Source organism: Pseudorca crassidens, chromosome 7 (genome assembly GCF_039906515.1).
Source record: "Pseudorca crassidens isolate mPseCra1 chromosome 7, mPseCra1.hap1, whole genome shotgun sequence".
In the NCBI taxonomy this organism is placed as follows: domain Eukaryota; kingdom Metazoa; phylum Chordata; class Mammalia; order Artiodactyla; family Delphinidae; genus Pseudorca; species Pseudorca crassidens.
Window position 1 is genome coordinate 5,749,943 of NC_090302.1, and position 20,106 is coordinate 5,770,048.

At 38.1% G+C, this 20,106-nt stretch overlaps 1 protein-coding gene and 1 pseudogene across 1 annotated transcript in view; one reads left to right on the forward strand and one right to left on the reverse strand.

Annotated features, from left to right (window-relative positions):
- ABL1 (ABL proto-oncogene 1, non-receptor tyrosine kinase) overlaps positions 1 to 20,106 on the reverse strand; it is a 134,721-nt gene that overhangs the window by 60,163 nt on the left and 54,452 nt on the right. The window lies entirely within an intron of this gene.
- LOC137226957 (S-adenosylmethionine decarboxylase proenzyme pseudogene) lies at positions 11,159 to 12,313 on the forward strand (annotated as a pseudogene).

Genomic DNA, 20,106 nt, shown 5'->3' on the forward strand with positions numbered 1-20,106 from the left:
GGGCTTCCCTGGTGGCGCAGTGGCTGAGAGTCCGCCTGCCGATGCAGGGGACGCGGGTTCGTGCCCCGGTCCGGGAAGATCCCGCATGCCGCGGAGCGGCTGGGCCCGTGAGCCATGGCCGCTGAGCCTGCGCGTCCGGAGCCTGTGCTCCGCAGCGGGGGAGGCCACAACAGTGAGAGGCCCGCGTACCGCAAAAAAAAAAAAATAAAAATGACATTTTCCTGACTAGAAAGAGTAAGTTTGCTAACTTACAAATGCCAGGACTTGTACCAAAAAACTGGCTTCCCTTATCTAGACTGTGCCCACAACCAACCAATCCTCACAAATGGATTTAGGAGCCTTTGGGCCACAGGAGGATGAGGGGCAGGTCTCCAGCAAACCACATCAAGAACATGGACAGTCAGCCCTGGCTGGCTGCAACTGATTCCTGTCTCAACATTTCCAGAGCAAGTGAGCCAGAAAGCTTTATGAAAAACAGTGTCCAGAGCCCTGGGTGTTCAACTTCCTGCCAGTGAGTTGTACGAAGACAAGGGGCGGGGGCTTATCAGGTTTGTACATGGTCTCCTAAGGACTGAAAGCAGCGTTTAATTAATTCTGCAGCGTTCCACTATTTAAGGTGACAAAATTGCCTTTAACTTTGTTCTATAGTTGCTAGCTCTTGACTCTGCCTAGGATTTGCATATCTGATTCCTGGTTCTCAAAAAGTCCCATAAGTGAAATGTGGCAATATTCAATATCTCTCAGAACCTCACATCTATTTACCCTTTGACCCAGCAATTCTATTTCTGGGAATTTACAGACTTGCCTACACATACACATACAAGTGAATATGAATACACATATATTCACTGCAGATTGTTTAAATAGCAAGGATCTATCATTAAGTTAAATAAACTTTGGTCTTAGCCTTCAACATGGGGTACACCGATGCCTGGATGGGGGTTCACGTAAGCTTTCCAAGAAGTATGCAAGTACTTATTTAAAAAGGAATCAACTTTCAAAGCCTCAATCTCATACGTCAACCTTTCTAGAACTGATCTGCCTAAGGACTCCTCTGACAGTTCTCCTTTCCTCATGTTGCTTTCGTAATTATCCCTCTCCTTCCCCACAAAGGAGAGGAACACCTCTTGTAAATCCATGGGTTAAAAAATTCCTGGTCATCAAACTATGGGACAATCTGAGAATATATCACTTTAGACAGGGAGGTGGTTTTCTTTTTCTTTCTTTTTTTTTGAGAACAAAGCAAAGAGAGCACCATTAAGAGAGAAATATTCTGCAAATGTTTACAGAGTACATACTAAGAGCTAGGTACTGTCCTATGCTCTAGGGTTACAACAGGTAGAATATGGGGGAAAAATCCCTGCCCCCTCGATAGTTCACTTTCCATTGGGGGTAGGGGAGACAGACAACAAAATAAATTAAAGAATATGTAAGAGGGTAAAAACCACTAGGGAGAAAAAGCAGGTAAGAGGGATGGAGTTGCTGAGGTTGAAGAGTGGGGACTGAGATGATAATTTTAAATAAAGTGGTCAGAAACACCATCACTGAAGATGACAATTGAGCAAAGACCCAAAGGAGGTAGCGTGAACTATGGGGGAAGCACTTTCCTAGCATAGGGAACAGCAATTGCAAAGTCAGTGGGGCAGGGAGGATGACTGGGGGAGGTCCAAGGAAGAGCAAAGAGGTCAATGTGAATGGAACAGAGTGGGTAAGAGGGAGAGTAAAAGGACATTAGTCAGAAGCTGCAGGGAGGTGGGGAGATCTTGTCTGCCTGCGGTGATTGCCAGGGTTCTGGCTTTTACTCTGAAGGAGCTGGGAGGGCACTGGAGGTTTGGGGCAGAGGAGAGACTGGGATTTGATTAGATTTAAAAGGATTACTCTGGCCGCACAGGGAGAAGAGACTAAGAGGGAACATCTGCGCAGTAATGCTTACCTGGAAGAATGAGCTGGGAAGTGTTTGTCCCCTCTTTTTCTCATTTCTGGAAAGGCAGTATAGAATTTGTAATATTTCTTTCTTAAATGTTTGGTAGTATTCACCAGTAAAACCATCAGGCCCTGGCATTTTCTTCGTGGGAAGGTTTTTAACTACACTACAAACTCAGTTTCTTTAATAGATTTGGGCCTATTGTGGTTGTTTCTTCTTGAGTGAGTTTTGGCAGTTTGTGTGTTTCAAAGAACTTGTCTGTTTTTTCTAGGTTGCTATTTGGTTTACTTATTAAAATTTTTGTCTTCTCTTTTTTTCCTGATTGGTCTGGCCAGAGGTTTATCAATTTTATTGCTCTTTTCAGAGAACTGGCTTTTGGTTTCATAGATTTCTTCATGGTTTTTCTGTTTTCCATTTCACTGATTTCCACATTGACCTTTTTTTCTGCTTAATTTGGGTTTCACTAGCTTTCATTTTTCTAGTTTCTTAAGATGGGATCCCAAGGTCAGTTATTTGAAGCTTTTGTTTCTTTTCTAATACGGCGTTTTAGTGTTAAATAAATTTCCCTTTAGCCCTATCCCCAAAATTTTATGTTGCATTTTCACCTTCACTCAGTTCCAAATACTTAGTAATTTCACTTTTGATTTTTTTTTTCTTTGACTCATGGTTTATTTAAAAGTGTGTTATTTCGTTTCCAAATAATTGAAAGCTCTTCCAGATATCTTTCTGTTACTGATTCCTTATTTAATTCCCCTGTGGTCAGAGATCATACTTTCTATGACTTGAATCAGCTTACATTCATTGAGACTTTTTTAATGGCCCAGAAAACGATTTATCTTGGTAACAGTTTCATGTGCACTTGTAAAGAATGTGTATTCTACTGTTTGGGGTGGAGGGGTAGAGGGTTCTATAAATGTTAATTAAGCCAAGACAGTTGATTATATTGTTCAAATCTCCCATATCCTTATTGATTGTCTGTCTATGTGTTCTATCAATTGAGTGAGATGTGTTAAAATCTCCAAATATAATTGTGGATTTCTCCTTGCAGTTCTATCAGTTTTTGATTCATGTGTTTTGAATCTCTAATACATATATAAACACTTAGGATTATATGTTCTTATTGGATTGACCTCTTTACCATTACGAAATGACTCTCTTTATCCTTGGTAATATGCTCTGTTTTGAAATCTACTTTTTCTGATATAGACATTCAAGTTAATCTTTTGATTAATGTTGACCTGGTACAACTTTTTCCACCCTTTTGCTTTTAATCTATTTGTATCTTTATATTAAAAGTGGGTTCATTGTAGGTAACATATAAATGGGTCTTACTTTTTTATCCAATCTGACAGTCTCTGTTTTTTATTGGGACATTTAGACTTTTATATTTAATATAATATCAATATGGAATTTAATCTACCATCTTGCTATTTTATATATATCCAATCTGTTCTTTTTTAAAAAATAAGTTTCAGATGTACTGCTATGTAATCTGTTCTTTGTTCATTTTTCCAAGTTTTTCTGTCTGCCCTTTTTTGTATTAATTAAATATCTTCATTATTATAATTTATCTCTGTTGGCTTATTAGCTATAACTCTGCTGCTTTAGAGTTTATCATATACATCTTTAACTTATCCCAATCTACTTGCAAATGATATATTACTTCACATATAGTATAAGAATCTTACAACAGTATAATTCCATTTTCCCACTCCCATTTGTGCTACTGCTGTCATAAACTTTACTTCTACATAAGCTGTAAACGCCAGTGTGTTATTTCTGCTTTTGTTTAAAAGACATATCTTTTAAAGAGATTTAAATAATGAGTAAAGGGCTTCCCTGGTGGCGCAGTGGTTAAGAATCTGCCTGCCAACGCAGGGGACATGGGTTCGAACCCTGGGCTGGGAAGATCCCACATGCTTCGGAGCAACTAAGACCGTGCACCACAACTACTGAGCCTGCGCTCTAGAGCCCGTGAGCCACAACTACTGAAACCGTGTGCCACAACTACTGAAGCCTGCATGCCTAGAGCCCGTGCTCCACAACAAGAGAAGCCACCGCAATGAGAAGCCCACGCACTGCAACGAAGAGTAGCCCCTGCTCTCCGCAACCAGAGAAAGCCCGCGTGCAGCAACGAAGACCCAACACAGCCCAAAATAAATAAATAAATAAATAAATTTTAAAAAAAATAATGAGAAAAAAATGATATATTTACAAGGTAGTTACCCTTCTCCAGTGTATCCCTTTCTTTTTGGAGCTCTGGTTTCCACCAGGTATCATTTTTCTTCTGCTTCAAGGACATTCTTTTACATTTTTTTTTAGTGCAAGCCTGATGGTAATGAATGCTTTCAGTTTTTGATGTCTGAAGAAGACTTTATATTGCCTTTGTTTGTGAAAGATACTTTCACCAAGAAAATAATTCTAGGTTGACGATGTTTTTCTTTTGTTAGTTTAAAGATGTCGCTCCACTGTTGCCTCGCTTACACTGTTTTCACAGAGGACTCTGCTGTCATCCTAACCTTCATTTTCTCTGGCTGCTTTTAACATTCTTCTCTATCACTAGTTTTATGCAATTTGAGTATAATGTGCCTTGATACCAGTTTTCTTCATGTTTCTTGTGCTTGGAGCTCCTTGAGATTCTTGGATTTATGGGTTTATTACTTTCATTACATTTGGAGGGGTTTTTTTCAGTCACTTTTCTCTTCTGTTATTTCTTCTATCCCTCACACTTCCTTCCTCCTTCAGACACTCCAATTACACATATAATTGGCCCCGCACTTCACTGATGCTTTGTTCATTAATTTTTTTCAGATTTTTTTCTTTCTGTGTTTCATTTTGGACAGTTTACATTGTTTTCAAAATCACTAATCTTTATTTCTACACTGTTTATTCTGACATCGATTTCATTCAATGTATTCATCTCAGCAATTGTAGTTTTCATCTCTAGAAGTTTATCTTCCATGTCTCTAATTAACACAATCTTTCCTCTAGCTTCTTAAACATATGGAATACAATTACAATAATTATTTTAATGTCCATATTTACTAATTCTACCGTCTGTGTCACTTCTGGTCAGTTACTGGAATATTTCCTACTTCCTTACATACCTAGTAATTTTTGACTGGATGCAGACATTGTGTATTTTACCATGTTGGGTCCTAGGTATTTTTGCATTGCTAAAAATCTTCTTTAGCTTTGTTGTGAGATACAGTCTGGAAACAATTTGATCCTTTTGGGTTTTGCTCTTAAACGTTGTTAGGCAAGACCAGAGTAGCATTAATTCTTCCATTAATTGGGGCAGGACCCTTGTGATGGTTAATTTAATTTAATTTAATTTTATTTTATTTTATTTTTGCTGTACGCGGGCCTCTCACTGTTGTGGCCTCTCCCGTTGCAGAGCACAGGCTCCGGATGCGCAGGCTCAGTGGCCATGGCTCATGGGCCTAGCCGCTCCACGGCATGTGGGATCTTCCCAGACCGGGGCACGAACCCATGTCCCCTGCATCGGCAGGCGGACTCTCAACCACTGCGCCACCAGGGAAGCCCTCAATCTACATTTTTATATATTAATTTTTAAACTAGTGAATGCATTATTTTATTAAAAAAAAAAAGTCATCACAGAAAATAGGGCTGGCCTGGCTTACCAACATAAGAACAGGAATCCTAATATCTTGCAGCATGCTGGAATCCAGTAGGGGGGTTCTCTGGAATTTAAGTCTTATTGGTGTAACTATTTCACAGTAATTAAATCACCTTGGATCAATTCCAAGGCAGATTTATCCTACCATTAAGGCAACAACTTAAGCAATATTTTGCTCAAAAGAAGAGCTAGACTGTGAGCTCCCTAGGCAGCTGAAACTATGTCTTATGTCTGATCCATCTTTGTATATACCTACAGCCAAGTCCTGTATACAGTCGCTCATTATTGATTGCTTGGGTTGGCTGAATTAAGAACCTAATTCCACCGTTAAGCAAATGGTGTTAAAGTGAATTTCCACAAGCCCTGTTTTCTAAGGGTAGTGATAGACATCAATTGTTGGGGAGTTCATTGGAACTCCACTTGGTGACTCCCTGGCCTTTGACCAGATTCTGGAGATATGAGGTTTGCATAAGCACCAGTCTCTCTCTCTTTTTTTTAAATTGAGGTATAGTGATTTATAATATTATATTAGTTTCAGGTGTATAACACAGTGTTTCAAATTTTTTTATAGCTTATACTCCATTTAAAGCTATTATAAAATATTGGCTATATTCCCTGTGCTGTAAAATATATCCTTGTAGCTTATTTATTTTACACATAGTAGTTTGTACCTCTTAATCCCTTCTGCCTTCCCTCTCCCCACTGATAACCACTGGTTTGTTCTCTATATCTGTAAGTCTGTTTCAGTTGTTATATTAATTCGTTTTATTTCTTAGATTCCACATATAAGTGACAACATACAGTATCTATCTTCCCCAGTCTGACATTTCACTAAGCATAATACCCTCCAGGTCCATCCATGTCACTGCAAATGGCAAAATTTCATTCTTTCTTATGGCTGAGTAGTATTCCATTATACACATATACACACACATACACCCCACATCTTCTTTATCCATTTGTCTGTTGATGGACACTTAGGTTGCTTCCATATCTTGGCTATTGTAAATAATGCTGTTTTGAACATTGGGGTGTGTGTATCTTTTCAAGTTAGTGCTTTTGTTTTCTTTGGATATATATCCAGGAGTGGAATTGCTGGATCATATGGTAATTCTTTTTCAGTTTTTTGAGGAACCTCCATATTGTTTTCCATAGGGGCTGCACCAATTTACATTCCCACCGGCAGTGTACAAGAGTTCCCTTTTCTCTACATCCTTGCCAACAATTGTTATTTGTGGTCTTTTCTGATGATAGCCATTCTGACAGGTGTGAGGTGATATCTCACTGTAGTTTTGATTTGCCTTTCTCTGATGATTAGTGATGTTAAACATCTTTTCATGTGTCTGTTGGTTATCTCTGTGTCTTCTTTGGAAAAATGTCTGTTCAGGACTTCTGCCCATTTTAATTGGGTTGTTTATGTTTTTGATAATGAGTTGTATGAGCTATTTATATATTTTGGATAATAACCCCTTATCACTCATAACATTTGCAGATATTTTTTCCCATTCTGTAGGCTGTCCTTTCATATTGTCGATGGTTTCCTTTGCTGTGCAAAAGCTTTTAAGTTTAATCAGACCCCATTTATTTATGTTTGCTTTTGCTTCCTTTGCCTTAGGACAGATAAAAAATATATTGTTACAATTTCTGTCAGTGTTCTATGCTTTCTTCTAGGAGTTTTATGGTTTCTGGTCTTACTTTTAATCTGAGTTTTTGTATATGGTGTAAGAAAATGTTCTAACTTTATTCCTTCATATGTAGCTGTCCAGTTTTCCCAGCACCACTTATTGAAGAGACTGTCTTTTTCCCCATTATATATTTTTGCCTCCTTTGACATAGATCAGTTGACCATTTAAGTGCATGGGTTTATTTCTGGGCTCTCTATTCTGTTCTACTGATCTATATGTCTGTTTTTGTGTCACTACCATACTGTTTTGATTATTGCAGCTTTGTAGTATAGTCTGAAGTCAGGGACTGTGATACCTCTAGCTCTAGTCTTCTTTCTCAAGATTGCATAAGCACCATTCCTACTGACACCATTCTTGTGAGGTCTTCTTTTCCTGGCTCTTTGGGCCAAATACCTGCTCTCTTCATATTTGAACGCATATGTATCTCTCTCTAACTGGTGTAATTTTACCAATCTGAAATTGCAGTTGCCATTTTGAAAATTTTGTTATGAATAAGGTTTTTCATTTAAGAGACACATTAAACACAGAACAAAAAGGGAATAAACCTCATGAGGAGAGTCTCTGTCTTGCCCATCTAAAAGACAGACCACCTTTTTAAATTGGGAGACCTCCTCTTTTCTACCATACTTACTAAATGCCAGCTTTTAAAGGACATGACTTAATAGGATGCCAAGAATCTGAATTACTATTTAAATGAGCTGTACTGACTTTAGCTCTGGTAGTTTTTTTTTTGGCCATGGCTCACGGGCCTAGCCGCTCTTCAGCATGTGGGATGTGGGATCTTCCCGGACCAGGGCACGAACCTGCATCCCCTGCATTGGCAGGCGGACTCTCAACCACTGCGCCACCAGGGAAGCCCTAGCTCTGGTAGTTTTGAGTGGGTCTGTCAAAATGGGTTTTGCCTTGTCTAAGTCTTCTCCTCTCCTTACACAGAGAAGATAATCAGCCACTCGTATCTATCTGCAGTCAGCTTGCTCTCACTTCTTTCTTCCTTCCTTTCCCATATTTTCTCTTTTCTTGGGAAAGTCTGGAGATTAACTAATTATAAATAGTTTTTCTGTCCTTATGTTCAGACTCAAGAAATACTAGTACAGATTAACAGTCCAAAATTTCCATAAGAAAGAGAGAAAAATTAAACTATTTTTGCTTTTACTTTTCCTTGCTGAAATTATAACCCAAAAGTTTAAATGTGGGTTTGGGTAATAGTTTTGTTTCCTATACCTAGGCTTAGTATATCCAAGAGTCTTAAAAATCTTTTTGGATATATGACCATAGGAGGTTTATTTATATTAAAATATTTATGTAATATTCCTGATAATTAGATGATTCTTTGGACTATATACAAGAGTGAGATAAAATTAGCTTAAAAATAACTATGCCTCCTGATTTTATCATGATATAAAAATAATGCAATAATTAAATCAATGTAAGATTTGGGGTTAATTTCTCATGGTTTAAACCTTCTAAATTAACTTTATTAGTTCTATGGATCCAGTAAGTTATCACTGTTTCCACAAATTGTTTAAAATTATAAAAAATAAAATTGAATTTAGTTGGAAGAACTTATATAATAAAATATCTTTTTTAAATGACTTAATCTCATGAATTCTTATAATGCTTTAAATCATAAAGATTTGATGTGTTGGTCTAAGTTTCAATTTCCAGATGTTTAGTCCACTTAAAGATCTCTTAGGGCTTCCCTGGTGGCACAGTGGTTGGGAGTCTGCCTGCCGATGCAGGGGACACGGGTTCGTGCCCCGGTCTGGGAAGATCCCACATGCCACGGAGCAGCTAGGCCCGTGAGCCATGGCCGCTGAGCCTGCATGTCCAGAGCCTGTGCTCCGCAGCGGGAGAGGCCACAACAGTGAGAGGCCCGCGTACGGGAAAAAAAAAAAAAAAAATCTCTTAAACAAATGATAAATTGAGTTAATTAATAATCTTTGGATATATGGATAATTTCTAACTAAAGGAAAAGATCCAAACATTGGGCACCACGTATAGTTTTAAATTACCCTTTTTCCTTATTTTTATATAAAAATTACCTATAAATTGATTAACTGGATATGTAAATTTCTCTAAATGATATATCCATGCTTATTTTGCCACTTTAAAATTTGTTAAAGTGATATAAAATGTATGCTCATAGAAAAATTTGCTAGACAGTTATTGGTTTCCAGTCTTCTAGTTTTCTCTTGTGTCTAGAAACTTTAACTTTAAAGTTGGCTAATATAAATGGTTACAGAGAAATAGGAATAGGTACATAAGATAAATGTGGTTTGTCTGTTTTTTTCATTAAGAAAATTATTAGTTTATTAAGACAGTAAACCAATATAATCTATGCATTGTTTTATTTAATGTGATATAATCAGTTAAATTTTACAACTAGTTAAGAGGTTTAATTTTATCATCTATGGGACTTCCCTGGTGGCGCGGTGGTTGGGAATCCGCCTGCCAATGCAGGGGACATGGGTTTGAGCCCTGGTCCAGGAAGATCCCACATGCCGCAGAGCAACTAAGCTTGTGCGCCACAACTACTGAGCCTGTGCTCTAGAGCCCGGGAGCCACAACTACTGTGCCCACATGCCACAACTACTGAAGCCCACGCACTTAGAGCCTGTGCTCTGCAACAAGAGAAGCCACCGCAATAAGAAGCCCGCACACTGCAATGAAGAGTAGCCCCCGCTTGTCTCAACTAGAGAAAGCCTGTGTGCAGCAACAGACCCAAGGCAGCCAAAAATAAATAAATAAAAAATTAAATTAAAAAAAAATTTTTGTCATCTATTCATAAACACATACCTAAGAAGGTATATTAATTAATTCCAAGTTTTATAAATGATAAAAGATACCAGAAGACAAATTTGATGATAAACTATTAATGGTAAAGGTAAAGGGTCTGAGGAAAATAAACTGTTTGTCTAGATTTATAATGCCTACAGATAGTGAATTTGAAGAAAATACTGAATTGTGTTTAAAAATACTGGAAATCTTGGCTCAATGTTAATAAATTTATTTATTCATTAAGAAAGGGACTTATAAATCTTTATTGCAAAATTTTAAATGAATGATAGAAAAAAGTAAAATCAGAATTTGGGTTTTCTTTCTGTAAAGTGACCAAGTTATTCCATTGCCAGATAAAAGATTCCTTTCCTTTTTATCAACAAAATATTATGTTAACTATCTGAATTTTCTGTCATTACTCAAGAATCATTTTGAAAAGAAGTTCCCCCCCTTTTTTTTTAAGTTCCTATAATCAACAATTTCTTGTCTTTGGATACTATGACATGTCATATACAGAGAGGGTTGGAACATGCATAGAGAAACTCACAGCATTTCTGACTTGGTGAATCAGAAAAGTGAAGCCAGGAAACTACGAATGCTGAAGAGTGCAGAGTAATCTTAGAAGGGACAGAGGCGGGTGATCTCCAAACTCTGTACACTCATCTCTCACTGACCCTTGAACTACTCATACTCATATGTGGGACAGACTTAAAACAGCTCAGCTAAAGACAAAAGATCTAAAGATAGAAACAACAACAAAAAACTCCGAGTGTTTGGAGAAAACCCTAAGCAACACACAAAAAAGCTACTAGAACTGATAAGTGAATTTAGCATATTGCAGGATACAAGTTCAGTATACAAAAGTCGTTCTTACTTCTATACATTAGCAATAAAAAGTTAGAGGCTTCCCCAGTATGACCGGCGACATTAGCTAGTGCTCGCTCTACTCTCTCTAACGCGGAAACAGCGGACTACAAGGGACTGAGCTGTATCTGCCTCTATTTCCAACAGACTCACGTTCAACTTTCGCTCACACACACAAAAAAAAAAGCCGGGAAAATTTTATTAACCCTTTAAAAAAAAGTTAATATAAAATTATAGCAAAAATGGGACCTGAACTTTAGTTAACACAGCTGGAAAAATTCGCAGCTGCGGCAGCAGCGGCGGGAGAAGAGATTTAATTTAGTTGATTTTCTGTGGTTGTTGGTTGTTCGCTAGTCTCATGGTGATGGAAGTTGCACATTTTTTCGAAGGGACCGAGAAACTGCTGGAGGTTTGGTTCTCCAGGCAGCAACCCGGCGCAAACCAAGGATCTGGGGATCTTCGCACCATCCCAAGATCTGAGTGGGACATACTTTTGAAGGATGTGCAGTGTTCAATCATAAGTGTGACAAAAACTGACAAGCAGGAGGCTTATGTACTCAGTGAGAGTAGCATGTTTGTCTCCAAGAGACGTTTCATTTTGAAGACATGTGGTACCACCCTCTTGCTGAAAGCACTGGTTCCCCTGTTGAAACTTGCTAGGGATTACAGTGGGTTTGACTCAAAGCTTCTTTTATTCTTGTAAGAATTTCATGAAGCCTTCTCACCAAGGGTACCCACACCGGAATTTCCAGGAAGAAATAGAGTTTCTTAACGCAATTTTCCCAAATGGAGCAGCATATTGCATGGGAGGCATGAATTCTGATTGTTGGTGCTTGTATACTTTGGGTTTCCCAGAGTCGGGTAATCAATCAGCCAGATCAAACCCTGGGAATTCTGATGAGTGAGCTTGACCCAGCAGTTATGGACCAGTTCTGCATGAAAGATGGTGTTACTGCAAAGGATGTCACTCATGAGAGTGGAATTCGTGACCTGATACCAGGTTCTGTCATTGATCCCACACTGTTCAATCCTTGTGCGTATTCAATGAATGGAATGAAATCGGACGGAACTTATTGGACTATTCACATCACTCCAGAACCACAATTTTCTTATGTTAGCTTTGAAACAAACTTAAGTCAGACCTCCTATGATGACCTGATCAGGAAAGTTGTGGAAGCCTTCAAGCCAGGAAAATTTGTGACCACCCTGTTTGTAAATCAGAGTTCTAAATGTTGCACAGTGCTTTCTTCACCCCAGAAGATTGAAGGTTTTAAATGTCTTGATTGACAGAGCGCTATGTTCAGTGACTACAATTTTGCTTTTTTCCCCCCAGTTTTGCTAAGAAGCAGCAACAACAGCAGAGTTGATTAAGAAAAATGAAGAAAAAACGCAAAAAGAGAACACACATAGAAGAAGGTGGTGGCTGCTTTTTAGATACTGATACCAAGGGCCATGCTTTTCATAACCACCACCTTGTAGTTGCAGAAAGCCCTAGATGTAATGATAGTGTAATCATTTTGAATTATAGGCACTATTATATCAAGGAGTTAGATATCTTGCATGAATGCTCTCTTCTGTGTTTAGGTATCCTATGCCACTCTTGCTGTGAAATTAAAGTGCATGTAGAAAAAACCTTTTACTATATGAAACTTTACTACACTTGTGAAAACAATTCAATTTGGTTTCTGTACAGTGTAATATTTCTCCAGGTACCATCCAAAATTCCCCACAGACAAGGCTTTCATCCTCATTAGGCGTTGGCCTCAGCCTAGACATCTGGGACTATTCTATTAAATTGCTACCAGGATTTTGCATCCAGTTACCTCCACTTACTAGAACATACTGTCTACTAATGTTACTGAAACCAATTTCTACTTCATACAGATGTTTTTGCAGCACCAATCAAAGTTCTTTTTCCACGAGTCGAGTCCTCTAAGAAAATGACTGCAGTTATCCATTTTGTGTATTACGGGCTTCCCTGGTGGGGCAGTGGTTGAGAGTCCGCCTGCCGATGCAGGGGACACGGGTTCGTGCCCCGGTCCGGGAGGATCCCACATACCGCGGAGCGGCTGGGCCCGTGAGCCATGGCCGCTGAGCCTGCGCGTCCGGAGCCTGTGCTCCGCAATGGGAGAGGCCACAACAGTGAGAGGCCCGCGTACCGCAAAAAACAAAAAAACAAACATTTTGTGTATTACTATCTCACTGCTTCCTATACTTGTGTGACTTTAATTGATTCATTCCTCACCATGGTTTCTCCCTCCCAACCACACCCCCGCCATAAAACAATACACTGTTACACTGTGGGTTTACATTAACCTTATACCCCAGAGGGAACGGGGTGGGGGGGATGGACTCTGGGCTTAATTTTCTTTTAAGGTCAAGGGAGTTTGGCATTTTTCGTTACTATGAGCTCTTTTGGAATAAGCTGGTGTTGATTAGCAAAGAAGGTGTAGATTGATACTAGGGAATATTGGCAGAACTGTATAGAAACCGTATGCCATTCTGTGCCCCCCGTTAAATGAGATTAGCCTCTCATGAGTACCATGGCTTTATTAACTTGCTAAGTAGTAGTATAAAAGAATTATCACTAAATTTGTTAGCAAGGAGATTTAAGATAAAGGTTGTATTGGATTCAACAAATCAAGTCAGCTCAGATGATGCAGCCTTTTCCACTAATTTCTATTAATGGTAATGCCATAAACTTTGGTTCAAAGCAGAATCGATGTCTTTGCCATCTTGTGACTTAAAAAGTTCTGTGACTTTGTGATGCATGTGATAGTGTTCTGACGGTTCCTCTTACTGGTATTTCTTTCACCGTGGAGTAACATCAAGTGATGAATGAGAACTGTTCAGATTACTTAGACATACTACACAGTGAAGCAGAATGCTATCCATAAAACATAACATACAAAATTCCAAAATGGTCAATGGGAAATGACTAGAAATACAGGCTTAAAAGACTTGGCATCTTTTAGCTGTATTTGCTAATATGGACATCTAAGCAGCTGAGAAAAGAGCAAAGTTGACTCAATTTTGTATTTCTTCTTGTCCTCAAACAGTTTTTGATTCTTTCTGGATTGATGCAGTGATGTTCTTGTTCCTTCCATATTTATAAATGAAACACTTTTTTTTTTAGTGTTTCTAAACATAAATTCTACTTGGTTTGAAATCAAGTGGTTGGAACACTTTTGACTTTTAAACATGTTGTTGATTCAGAGCTTCACTGAAGAAGCTTTCGATCAATGGATCAGTCCGATTCTGTAATTAGCGCGCAGTACCTAATGTTTTGGTGCTGTTATGAGGACCAATGCTCAAAGTGGATTTTCTTCTTGAACAGTGTCCCAGTAGATTTGATGAACATTTATTGGCTTGAGGTCTGATTCCCCCCACCCCAACAGATTTAAGATTTCTATTTAATGTTGAAAAACGGCACAAATTTGTATGGAACAAAGCCTAGAAAAATGAAAACTAGATAGAATGGTAATCTAAATTAATCCTAGTGTGTATGACAGAGGAGGGAAAATTTTGGTGCCATAATTTCTCTCTTCATGGTGTTGGACTTAAATCAGTTGAAATGTATTTCTGTACCACAATTTAAGCTTCAATAAAGGTTTGCTTAATTCATTGTCTAGCGAAAAAAAAAAGTTAGAAAGATTAAATGACAATTCTATTTACAATATCGTTTAACAATACTATTTATATACTTAATGAAAGACGTGCAAGCCCTGTACACTGAAAATTATTAAGACATTGGAAAGGGAAATTATAAAATACTTAAATACACTGAGAGACATACTCATGGATTGTAGAATATTGATTCCTCATGAAGCCAATATTAAGACGGCAATCCCCTCCAAATGGATAATAGACAATGCAATCTCAATCAAAATCTTCACTGGCTTTTTTGAAGAAATTGACAAGGTAATTCTAAACTTTATAAGGACAGGCAAAGACCTAGAATAGCTGAACAATTTTGAAAAAGAACAATAAAATCTGATGACACCTTAATTCAAGATACATTATACAGCTACGGTAACCAGGATAGTATGACATTGGTAGAAGAACAGACACATACCAACAGAATCAGAATAGAGTCCATCTGTAGGTCCATATTTACACTTGTCCTATGACCCAGAAATTCCATTCTTAGGTATTTCTCCAGCAAAAATAAAAGCATATGTCCACACAACGACAAGTACAGGACTGTTCATAGCAGCAGTATTCATAAGAGCCCCAGCAACGGAAGCAATTCATATGTTATCCACTGATAAATGGATAAACAAACTTAGCAAGGAAAAGAAAAGAGACAGTATACACAACAACATGAATGAATACCAAAAAGTCATGCTATGTGGAAGAAATCAAATACAAAAGTCTATGGTTTTTGTATTATTCCACTTACATGAACTTCTTGAAAAGGCAAAATTACAGAGACAGAAGGCAGATGGATAGTTGCCTGGAATCAGTGGTTGGAGAAGGGAATTAACTGGAAAGGGGCACAGAAAAAATTGTTATAACGAGGGAACTGTTTTATAATCTCAGCTGTGACAGAGGTTCCATGATTACGCACCAAAATTCATCAAAACGTACACTTAAAATGGGTGGACTTTATTACATGTAAAGAATACCTTAATTTTTTTTTAATTACTTAAAAAAAATCTCCCAACCCAGGCCCTAATATTCTATACATATCCTCGCCTGACTAGGACTCTGTCAAGGTGCTGTTCAGTGTTCTCCATTTACTTCACGAAGATTTCCTTCCTTGACAGGCTTCCCTGAAGGTCTGTGAGGAGTTGATGTTAACAAAGTTCAACTATATTTCACTTATAAAAACCATTATGTTACAGATTTTCTCATCACGATATCAATAATGGTTGACACGTAACTTTTTACTTACTGTATCAAGCACTCTATATGCAATATCCCACTGAAATCCCATCAAACCCTTTAGGGAGGTGGCATTATGATCGACTTTCTTACTGAGGCCATAAGACTAAAGTTATTTGTCCAGGGTCACAGCTAATACATGATAGAATCTAGATCAGGACTCAGACTGGAGTATGTGTACCCCTTGGAAGTAAATGAAGATTTTCCAGGGGTTATTAGACACAGATCACTTTTAAGAGAATAAACTCCCAAACCTCAGCCTTCCTGTGTACTCTTCGTACGACCAATCTGCCTGAGCCAATGCACCTGCAACCCTCCCAGTAATTCTTTCCCATGGCCCTTTCACTATCACCTGTCATGCACTTTACAAAGGCAAAGCTCACCCTCACCACGGAGCACTGCTTACCAGTACGAACACCTCTGGGAGGACAAACACAGCTCCAAACATTGGCGTTACTGAAGCCTCCTTTCCTTATGGCACCTTAAACCCACAGTTTTATGACTCTCCTGGCTGCATTCACATTACTGTTAAGGGTGAAGCATGGGGCTGGAAGAGGGGCCTTGGAGGTTGCTCTGAACTCATGTACATCACAGAATGGGCTGGTATGTGTAAAGACAATTTTTGTTTAACCACCTTGCTTCTTCTATCCCCCTGCTATTCTTAAAGAATTCATTGTTATTATAGGAAGAGGCAGAGAACAAAGTCAAGAAAGGGCTGGTAGGAAATACTGAAGGCACAGGTTTCTCATTTCATCCAGGTAACAAACCGTGGCAAAGTACTGTACAATTTTCAAGAAATAGGAAAAGCACGCTGGGAAATACCAAGCAATCTCATGGCGCGTCTCCTCTGCATTTCCACTATTCTCAAGTGGTGTGAAAGAGCTTGGTGGTTATTCTTTTCTTTTCTTTTTCTTTTGTTTTTTTTAGAGATTCTTATTTTTACTTGAAAAGTAAAAATAAAAACAACAACAACAACAAAAAACAACTAAGGTACACATTGGGAATTGAACTACTATAGCTTTTCTTTCTAGAGATGTGACATCCATGTTTTCTGGTCAGTAGTGTTCTACCAAATATTGTACTAAACCAGTGTACCAAAGCCAAGCAGACAGATGACCAGTAAAGCTGTTTGCTATTGGTGATCATTCTTGATTTGCCAAAAGATTCTTAGATGCTGTAAATCCACATTTATTTTTTACTTGGGCACAAGTCTCCTGCTCCTTGTTACTTATCTACCTTTTCTGATTATTGGAATAATACACTTAGCAATTTGAGATTAATTTAACAGGAATATGTTACAGGTTCCATTGCGAGCAATAACTTAGTAACAGTCATTAATATACGTTTTGTAAGTTCCACACTTAATGTTGGGCCCAGTGTCGTCTCTGCCTTTCATTAATAACATCTACAAAGTAAATTAAATTGTACTCTGAGAAGCAGAACATCCACTTTAACATATGGTGTAGGATACAGTGTTTTCAAATGCAACCTTCTTAAACATGCAAGAAGCCAGGAGAAAAAGGTCTGATGAATATTCAACAAACAACAGGGGTTACTCCTAAGGGGGGTGATCAAGAGAAAGAGACATTTACTTATTTTAAAATAATGAGTAAATACTACCTTTGTAATAAAAACAATTACAACCAAAAAGTATTCATCAGAATAAGAATTAAAAGGTAATCATTTGTTTACTGGAAGCTTCTGGAAGCTGTATCAATTCTGACCTGCTGAAGAGATGAACACCAAAGGGCGGGAAAAGGAGAGAAAAAAAGGGAAAAAATGAAAAGGTACCTGGCCTAATCTCTTGATGTAGTGTTTGAACTTTGAGAACAGGTCCATGGGTCCTGGCAACAGAGATTTGCACCTGGAATCACAAACGCACTAGTCCTGGGAGCGGGAAGAACATCCTGTGTTCTTTTATTACCAAAATATTCCTATATGGAAAATGCCTGGAATAACTGTCAAACACAAATAAGAATGGTTTTGGCAGCAAGATTTAAATGTTAACCATCACGTTGTTGAATGCTTTGTATGCAGTGACCACCCAATACTTACGGAGTAGCACTCAGAACAGGGTCTGACATAGTTAAGAGTAATGTAAGTTTGCTATCGTTATCATTATACTGCATTCTAGTAGTAGAGAAATGTGAAAAGCATTTCACTGATTCATTCATTCACTCAATAAGTTTCTACTAAACATCTACTTTGTGCCAGGTAATAGAATATGTACTGAGATTTAATAAAAACACAAGATAGGCATGTTCCTGTGCTAAGCGAGCTTACAGTCCAGGAGGGGAGGGGCAGTGAACAAAGTACCACATTAATTAAAGTATAATTATAAATCAAAATAAGTTCTCCAAAGACAAGAATAAATCCTATGAGAGAATACAACAAAATGAAAGTTTATATAAAAAATTCTTGATGACTTGCATATGTTTTATAAATTCCTGTTTTTAAAAGATTCTCTCATTAAAATTCTTTTGATAAAGTAAAAGTCAGAGTAGAAACTACCAGTATCTTATTTTTTATTTCTATTCAGTTTTTTAAAATTTTTTTAATATTGTGGTATCATACCTAAACTAGAAATTTATATCCCACTTGAAAATATACTGATTGCTTAATCAGCCCAGCCATGGCTTTTTGTTAAGAATTTTTCATGTTTACAAAGTGAAAACCACTTATTCTCTAATTTATCTATTTAGTCAGTCAGTCGTGATTTCTAGACATCAGAGTCCCTTAAAGAGAAATATACCTAAACAACAAAAAAATGTGGCCAGTTATGCAAAATAAAGGTACCAAATTAAATCTTTAAGCTATGAATACGATAATATATCATATCTGGACACAACTCTATTCATAAGTGCAATAACTTTAAGCAAATTTTTTTTTTTTTTTTTTTTTTTTTTTTTTGTGTTACATGGGCCTCTCACTGTCATGGCCTCTCCCGTTGTGGAGCACAGGCTCCGGATGCACGGGCCCAGCCGCTCCGCGGCATGTGGGATCTTCCCGGACCGGGGCACGAACCCGTGTCCCCTGCATCGGCAGGTGGACTCTCAACCACTGCACCACCAGGGAAGCCCTAAGCAAAATTTTTGTATCTGTCAGGCTCATGCGCTTATGATATCGTTGGGAAAACATTTTTAAAAATAAGAGCAAAGGAACAGCTACAAGGAACAGACTATTCCGAAACCACTTCCAGGAACAGGGTTTGTTTAAACAAAATGTATTAAGTGAAACCAGCTGCATTAAGGGTCGATGCCATCTGAAGTGGAATTCTAAAACCACCCACTTCATAATATCTGGGTAATTATTCCTTCCTGTTGCTATAAATGAAATACTCAGTGGCCAACGAGCTACATAAGACAGCATGGCAAGGAGCAGTTCACCAATGAACAAAAAGCCCAATTGTAGTACAAGTGGATGCTCACAAGAAACCCTTGGGTCTTCTAGCTAGTCCAACTAGCTTTATGCTTCCTTATCACACATTGGACAAAGTGCTAAAGAAATGTGAAGAGAGTCGCTCTTTTGAGGGTACCAGGAGAGAGGTGCCTACAGTCAGGAATAATCATATTCTGCCAGTGGGTCAACTGATGACGCTTTCACACAAACTGATGATTTAAAAAACAAACAAACAAAAAAAAAACACTCCAGGAATTAAAAATATGCTTTAGGGAATTCTAAAATGCATACTTTTTTTCCAATCTGAAAACTAAAACAGATCTGAAGAAAAATGGAGCCTGAATCATAACCAAGGTTTCATTATTTAAAATCATTTTCCTTAACTTATAACAAAAGCATACGAAACGGCTTGCCCCTTTGAAGACTTCCTGGTGGCAACATATCAGGGGAACCCTTCGGGAAGTCATGTGACCCAGTCAAGAAGATCATCCATTTTGAAAGTGTTTCCCAGTGTATCATCAGTACTGGCGGTAGGACTGTAATCAAAACAATGCAGTTGAGAAACGCAGCCATTAATCATTTTATTTTGGAAACCAATTAGGGGATGATGAAGGAAGAAAAAACAGTGATTCATTTGTTTTGATGAAATCTGGCCTTCAAAAGATAGAATGGGCCAGGAAACACACATATTTTTATGTTCTAAGGTATCTTAAACTTGGCCTTTAAAAAAAGATTCTTCCCAAGCTCAGTAAATGAACAAAATAAACCAGCTAGTTGATGAACTTGACTATGATATATTCTGCTAACTTTATGGATGTAAGCTTGCAGGTAAAAAAATATATATGACCTAAGGGCAGTCACAAACTTTGCTGTTTGAAGCACCAAACTCAAGAAGATAGCGATGGACCATGATCCAAGGTCACCTGCAG